Raw genomic sequence first — 8583 nt, forward strand, 5'->3', positions numbered from 1 at the left:
TGCCTATGGTACAGGGAATTAGAAATTTACCAGGATCCTGTTTCTTTTGAGGTAAAGTGTGCTGAACCCAGGTATTTAGTTCATTAATGAGCAATGGAGGCTCATCCTCCAAGTCTCATTACCAAATAGCTTGGCCTTTAGCTTCATGATTTCTCTTAAATACTGGGCAACTTGCCCTTCAACAATGTCTTCATCTTCTTCAGAAGATGAATAGTCTTCAGAGCTCATGAATGGTAAAAGGAGGTTCAATGGAATCTCTATGGTTTCTTGATGAGCCTCAGATTCCTTAGGTTCCTCAATTGGGAACTCCTTTTTGTCCAGAGTTCTTCCCATGAGTTCTTCCTCACTGGGATTCACGTCCTCCTCCTCCTCTGTGCATTCAGCCACACCAAGTAAGGTTATGGCCTTGCACTCTCTTTTTGGGTTCTCTTCTGTATTGCTTGGGAGAGTACTAGGAGGAATTTGGGTGACTCTTTTACTCAGCTGGCCAACTTGTGCCTCCAAATTTATAATGGAGGACCTTGTTTAATTCATAAAACTTAGAGTGGCCTTAGATAGATCAGAGACTATGTTTGCTAAACTAGAGGGGCTCTGCTTAGAATTCTCTTTCTGTTGCTAAGAGGATGATAGAAAAGGCTTGCTATTGCTAAACCTGCTTCTTCCACCATTATTAAAGCCTTGTTGAGGCTTTTGTTGATCCTTCCATGAGAAATTTGGATGATTTCTCCATGAAGGATTATAAGTGTTTCCATAGGCTTCACCCATGTAATTCACCTCTGCCATTGCAGGATTCTCAGGATCATAAGCTTCTTCTTCAGAAGATGCTTCTTTAGTACTATTGGATGTATTTTGCAATTCATTCAGACTCTGAGAAATCATGTTGACTTGCTGAGTCAACATTTTATTCTGAGCCAATATGGCATTCAGAGCTTCAATTTCAAGAACTCCCTTCCTCTGTGGCATCCCATTACTCACAGGATTCCTTTCAGAAGTGTACATGAACTGGTTATTTGCAACCATGTCAATGAGTTCCTGAGCTTCTGCATGCGTTTTCTTCATGTGAATAGATCCACCTGCAGAATGGTCCAATGACATTTTAGACAATTCAGACAGACCATCGTAGAATATATCCAGGATGCTCCATTCTGAAAGCATGTCAAAAGGACACTTTTTGGTCAATTGCTTGTATCTCTCCCAAGCTTCATAGAGGGATTCACCTTTTTTCTGTTTGAAGGTTTGAATATCCACTCTAAGCTTGCTCAGCTTTTGAGGAGGAAAGAACTTGGCCAAGAAAACCGTGACCAGCTTATACCAAGAGTTCAGGCTATCTTTAGGTTGAGAGTACAACCATATTCTAGCTCTGTCTCTTACAGCAAAAGGGAAAAGCATAAGCCTGTAGACCTCGGGATCAACCCCATTGGTCTTAACAGTATCACAGATCTGCAAGAATTAAGTTAAGAACTGAAAAGGATCTTTTGATGGAAGTTCATGAAACTTGCAATTCTGTTGCATCAGAGAAACTAATTGAGGCTTTAGCTCAAAATTTTTTGCTCCAATGGCAGGGATTGAGATGCTTCTTCCATGGAAGTTGGAATTTGGTGCAATAAAGTCACCAAGCATCTTCCTTGCACCTCCACCATTGTTATTGGGTTCGGCCATCTCTCCTTCTTTTTCGAAAATTTCAGTAAAGTCCTCTTCAGAGTGTTGTGTTTTAGCTTCTCTTAGCTTCCTCTTTAGAGTCCTTTCAGGTTCAGGATCTGCTTCAACAAGAAGGTCCTTGTCCTTGCTCCTACTCATATAAAAAAGAAGAGAACAGAAAAAAAGAGGAATCCTCTATGTCATAGTATAGATATTCCTTTATGTGAGTAGAAGAAGAAAATAATAGAAGAAGGAGGAAATTCGAACAAGAGAGAGAAGAGAAGAGGGTTCTAATTATGAGTAGAAGAGAAGTGTTAGTAAATAACTAAATAAATAGAGGGAGATAACTTTGAAAATCAATTTTAAGAAAAGGAAATTATTTTTTGTTTTTATTTTAAATTAAAGTTAAAATTCGAATTTATAAAAAGGAATAAAATTAAAATTTAAAACAATTAGTTAATTAAAAAGAATTTTAAAAAAGAGGAAAGTGATTTTCGAAAATTAGAGAGAGAAAAGTAGTTTGGTGGTTTTGAAAAAGATAAGTAATAGTAAAACAAACAAAGAAATCAATTAGTTAGTTGAAAAAGATTTGAAAATCAATTTTGAAAAGATAGGAAGTTAGAAAAGATTTTGAAATTGATTTTGAAAAAGATATGATTTGAAAAAGATATGTTTGATAAGATATGATTGAAAAGTTATGGTTGAAAAAGATTTGATTTTTAAAATTAAAAATGATTACTTGACTAACAAGAAACTAAAAGATATGTTTCTAAAATTTAAAGATTTAACCTTTCTTAACAAGAAAGTAACAAACTTCAAATTTTTGAATCAATCACATTAATTGTTATTAAAGATTTTGAAAATAAAAGAAAAATAAGAAAAAAATTTTGAAAAACAATTTTTTTAAAATTTTTGAAAATAATAAAAAAATGATAAAGATTTGATTTTTGAAAAAGATTTTGAAAAGATAAGATTTTTAAAATTGAAATCTTGACTTGACTAACAAGAAACAACTAATTTTAAAATTTTTTGACTAAGTCAACCCAAAGATTTCGAAATTTATGAGAGAAAAAAAAAAGAAAAGATATTTTTTTGATTTTTTGAATTTTTAAAGAGGAGAGAGAAGAACACAAAAATGACACAAGACATGAAAAATTAAGATCAAAACACATAATGCATGCAAGAACACTTTGAATGTCAAGATGAACACCAAGAACACTTTGAAGATCCTGATGAACATCAAGAACTTATTTTTGAAAAATTTTCAAGAAAAAAAAACATGCAAGACACCAAACTTAGAAATTTTTAATGCTTAGACACTATGAATGCAAAAATGCATATGAAAAACAAGAAAAGACACAAAATAATAAAATGTAAAGATCAAACAAGAAGACTTACCAAGAACAACTTGAAGATCATGAAGAACACCATGCATGAATTTTCGAAAATATTTAGAAAAATTAAAACATGCAATTGACACCAAACTCAAAACATGACTCTAGACTCAAACAAGAAACACAAAATATTTTTTTATTTTATGATTTTATAAATTTTTTTGGATTTTTTGAAAATTAATTTTTTTGAAAAACGAAAAAGAAAAGAAAAATTTTTTTGAAAGATTTTTGAAAACTTTTTGAAAAGAAAATTACCTAATCTGAGCAACAAGATGAACGGTCAGTTGTCCAAACACGAACAATCCCCGGCAACAGCGCCAAAAACTTGGTGCACGAAATTGTGATCTCAATGGCGCCAACAACTTGGTACACACAATTGCAATATCAATCTTTTTCACAACTTCGCACAACTAACCAGCAAGTGCACTGGGTCGTCCAAGTAATAAACCTTACATGAGTAAGGGTCGATCCCACGGAGATTGTCGGCTTGAAGCAAGCTATGGTCACCTTGTAAATCTCAGTCAGGCGGATTCAAATGGTTATGGAGTTTTAATAATTAAAAGATAAATAAAACGTAAAATAAAGATAGAGATACTTATGTAAATCATTGGTGGGAATTTCAGATAAGTGTATGGAGATGCTTTATCCCTTTTGAATCTCTGCTTTCCTACTGCCTTATACAATCCTTCATACTCCTTTCCATGGCAAGTTGTATGTTGGGTGTCACCATTTTCAATGGCTACTTCGCGTCCTGTCAGTGAAAATGGTCCTCTACGGTTTCTCTGCAGCTAATCAACTGTCGGATTGCTCGTCTCGGATGAAAAATACCATGCACAGATATCGTATGGCTAATCACCTGTTGGTTCTCGATCGTCTAGGAATAGGATTTACTATCCTTTTGCGTTTGTCACCACACCCTACAGTCGCGAGTTTCAAGCTCGTCACAGTCATCCCATCCTAGATCCTACTCGGAATACCACAGACAAGGTTTAGACTTTCCGGATCTCAGGAATGCTGCCAATGGATTCTAGCCTATACCACGAAGACTCTAATCTCGAATTCAGATGCCCCATTGTTAGAGGGGAGTTGATGTGAATCGTTGATTAGAAACCCAAGAGATATACATTCAAGCTTGTTTTCATGTAGAACGGAAGTGGTTGTCAATCATGCGTTCATAAGTGAGAATGGTGATGAGTGTGACATGATCATCACATTCATCATGTTCTTGTGTGTTAATGAATATCTTAGAATAAGAATAAGCATGAATTGAATAGAAGAACAATAGTACTTTGCATTAATACTCGAGGAACAGCAGATCTCCACACCTTAATCTATGGTGTGTAGAAACTCCATCGTTGAAAATACATAAGAACAAGGTCTAGGCATGGCCGAATGGCCAGCCTCCCCAAATGGCATACGAATTCGACAATAGGGAAAAAGACCCATAGTACAATAGTAAAAATTTCTATTTATATTAAACTAGTTACTAGGGTTACAGAAATGAGTAAATGATGCAGAAATCCACTTCCGGGCCAACTTGGTGTGTGCTTGGGCTGAGCATTGCAGCTTTCACGTGTAGAGGTCTTTCTTGGAGTTAAACGCCAGTTTATAACTTGTTTCTAGCGTTTAACTCTGCTTTGCAACTTATTTCTGGCGTTTAACGCCAGAATATGGTAGAAAGCTAGCGTTAAACGCCAGTTTGCATCGTCTAAACTCAGACAAATTATGAACTATTATATATTGCTGGAAAGCCATGGATATCTACTTTCCAACGAAAGTAAGAGCACGCCATTTGGACTCCTGTAGCTCCAAACATTCCATTTCGAGTGGAGGGAGGTCAGAATCCAACACCATCGGTAGTCCTTTGTCAGCCTCTGAATCATATTTTTGCTCAGGTCCTTTAATTTCAGCCAGAAAATATCTGAAATCATAGAAAAACATAGAAACTCATAGTAAAGTCTAGAAATGTGAATTTTGCTTAAAAACTAATAAAAATACACTAAAAAGTGAATAAAATATATTATAAACTACCTAAAAACAATGCCAAAAAGCGTATAAATTATCCGCTCATCACGCACACAGGTCCGTGCGCACGCACAGAAGATAAAGATGGGGGAGGTTGTTTGATGAGCGGATATTTTATACACTTTTTGGGGTAATTTCATGTAGTTTTTAGTATATTGTAGTTAGTTTTTAGTATATTTTTATTAGTTTTTAGTCAAAATTCATATTTCTGGACTTTACTATGAGTTTGTGTGTTTTTCTATGATTTCAGGTATTTTCTGGCTGAAATTGAGGGAGCTGAGCAAAAATCTGATTCAGGCTGAAAAAGGACTACTGATGCTGTTGGATTCTGACCTCCCTGCACTAGGAATGGATTTTTTGGAGCTACAGGAGTCCAATTGGCTCGCTCTCAATTGGGTTGAAAGTAGACATCCAGGGCTTTCCAGCAATATATAATAGTCTATACTTTGCTCGAAGATAAATGACGTAAACTGGCGTTTAACGCTAGTTCCATGTTCCATTTTAGCGTTAAACGCCAGAAACAGGTTACAAGTTGGAGTTAAACGCCCAAAACAGGTTACAACCTGGCGTTTAACTCCAGAAACAGCCCAAGCACGTGAAAGGCTCAAGTCTCAGCACCAGCACACACCAAGTGGGCCCCAGAAGTGGATTTCTACACTATCTATCTCAGTTTACTCATTCTCTGTAAACCTAGGTTACTAGTTTAGTATTTAAACAACTTTTAGAGATTTATTCTACATCTCATGACATTTTAGATCTGAACTTTGTACTTTTTGATGGCATGAGTCTCTAAACTCCATTGATGGGGGTGAGGAGCTCTGCAGCGTCTCGATGAATTAATGCAATTATTTCTATTTCCTATTCAAACACGCTTGTTTCTATCTAAGATATTCATTCGCACTTCAATATGAAGAAGGTGATGATCCATGACACTCATCACCATTCTCAACCTATGAACGCGTGCCTGACAACCACCTCCGTTCTACATTAGATTGAATGAGTATCTCTTAGATTTCTTAATCAGAGTCTTCGTGGTATAAGCTAGAATCCATTGGCAGCATTCTTGAGAATCCAGAAAGTCTAAACCTTGTTTGTGGTATTCCGAGTAGGATTCAGGGATTGAATTACTGTGACGAGCTTTAAACTCACGAGTGTTGGGCGTAGTGACAGACGCAAAAGGATCAATGGATCATATTCCGACATGATCGAGAACCGACAGATGATTAGCCGTGCGGTGACAGCTCATTTGGACCATTTTCACTAAGAGGACGGATGGTAGCCATTGACAATGGTGATCCACCAACACACAGCTTGCCATAGAAGGAACCTTGCGTGCGTGAGGAAGAAGACAGGGGGAAAGCAGTGATTCAGAAGACAACGCATCTCCAAAACTCCAACACATTCTCCATTACTGCGTAACAATTACGCATTTCATGCTCTTTCACTTTTTACAATTGAAATTAATGAACCCTATTAGTGTCCTGACTAAGAATAATAAGATAACCATAGCTTGCTTCAAGCCAACAATCTCCGTGGGATCGACCCTTACTCACGTAAGGTATTACTTGGACGACCCAGTGCACTTGCTGGTTAGTTGTGCGGAATTACATAGTGTGAGTGTAATTTTCGTGCACCAGTGTTCACATGTACAGGTTGTTCCCTCGCTCCCACCAGAGGGGCTTACAACTAGTGTGCGGATGCACACGTCTGTGTGGCCGCACAGATGATGCAAGAAAGGGAACATGTGCGTACGCACGCAGCTGTGCGCACGCACAGGTCAGAGAAAAGGGGGCAACACACACACACAGGCTGTGCTAGCGCCGCGACCAGAGGGCATGTCAAGCTGTCTACGGGCACACAGGCTTGTGCGTCCGCACAGATGCCCTATTTCAGAAATTTCTTTTCTCTTCAAAACTAAGGTTCCTAACCTTAGCATAACAACATACCAACCCCAAATCCTTCAAACAAGAACAAAATTATAGTCCACAAGCAATTTAACTTATACAACTCAATAATCATCAAATCAAATCTAAACTAAACATGGTATCACAAGAAAACAAATAGTTCAAAAAGCTATAAACAAGAGATAGAATTGGAAAATGTCACCATAGTGGGGTGTGTCCCACCAAGCACTTTGGTTTAGAGTCCTAAGTTGGACTTGCATGGCTTTCTAATCACTTAGAAATTTCCCCAAGGAGAAAAATTTCTAACTCCTTGGCTTGCTTTGGTTGAGTATGATAAAGCTTCACTCTATGACCATTAACCTTGAACTTAACTCCATTGGCCGGGTGAATCACCTCCACCACTCCATAAGGTTTGAGATCCACCACTCTAAATTGCCCATCCGATCTAGATCTGAGTTTACTGGGCATCAATCGCAACCTTGAATTGTACACAAGTACTTCGTCGCCTATCTTGAAGTTCTTTCTCCTAATATTTTGGTCATGGAATGCCTTAGCTTTTTCCTTGTAGAATTGAGCATTCTCATATGCTTCCAATCTAAGGCATTCTAATTCGTCCAGTTGGAGCTTACGTTCCGTTCCTGCTACCTTTAAATTTGGATTGCAATTCTTCACTGCCCAATAGGCTCTATGTTGGATCTCAACCGGAAGATGGCTAGGTTTCCCAAAAAGAATGCGGAAGGGGCTTATTCGGTTTTGGGGACTTGTAAGCAGTCCTATAGGCCCATAATGTATCTCCAAATCTAGAACTCCAATCCTTTCTCTGTGGGTTAACCACTTTCTCTAAGATTCTCTTGATCTCTCGGTTCGATACTTCCGCGTGTCTGTTGGTTTGGGGGTGGTAGGCTGTGGAAACCTTATGAATGACCCCATACTTTTTCATCAATGCCTCTATTTTCCTGTTGCAAAAATGGGTTCCTTGGTCGCTCACGATTGCTCGTGGCGACCCAAATCTACAAATAATGTTATTTTTCAAGAATGAAGTAACGGTATTAGCATCGTCACAATGGGTGGGAATTACTTCCACCCATTTAGAGACGTAATCCACTGCTAACAATATGTACACAAACCTATTGGAATTTGGAAACGGCCCCATGAAATCCATGCCCCAAACATCGAAAATCTCACAAAATATCATTGGTTGTTGGGGCATCTCATCCCTTTGTGAGGTATTCCTAGATTTCTGCCATTGATGACAAGATTTGCAAAATTGGTTGGCATCCCTAAATAAAGTGGGCCACCAGAATCTGCAGTCTAAAACCTTCCTTGTTGTTCGTTGTGGGCCAAAGTGACCCCACTCTCAGAGGAGTGGCAAAATTGAAGGATAGTCTGGAACTCAGATTCTGGCACACACTTCCTAATTATTTGATCCGCTCCACATCTCCACAGATGTGGATTATCCCAAAGATAGTATTTAGCATCACTTCTCAGTTTATCTTTTTGATGCTTTGAAAATTGTGGGGGAAAAACGTGGGCAACCAAGTAATTAGCTATCGGGGCAAACCAAGGGGTGCTTTGGGATATTGCTTGCAAGGTATCTAAGGGAAATGAGTCATTGATATAAG

At 37.9% G+C, this 8583-nt stretch overlaps 1 non-coding gene across 1 annotated transcript; it reads left to right on the forward strand.

Annotated features, from left to right (window-relative positions):
• Positions 1-1149: 1149 nt before the first annotated feature.
• On the forward strand, positions 1150-1257 carry LOC127748079 (small nucleolar RNA R71). Its single transcript, XR_008010022.1, has one exon. It is a non-coding gene; the product is annotated as a small nucleolar RNA R71 (small nucleolar RNA).
• The last annotated feature ends 7326 nt before the right edge of the window (positions 1258-8583 follow it).

Source organism: Arachis duranensis, chromosome 5, assembly GCF_000817695.3.
Source record: "Arachis duranensis cultivar V14167 chromosome 5, aradu.V14167.gnm2.J7QH, whole genome shotgun sequence".
NCBI classification, from domain to species: Eukaryota; Viridiplantae; Streptophyta; class Magnoliopsida; order Fabales; family Fabaceae; genus Arachis; species Arachis duranensis.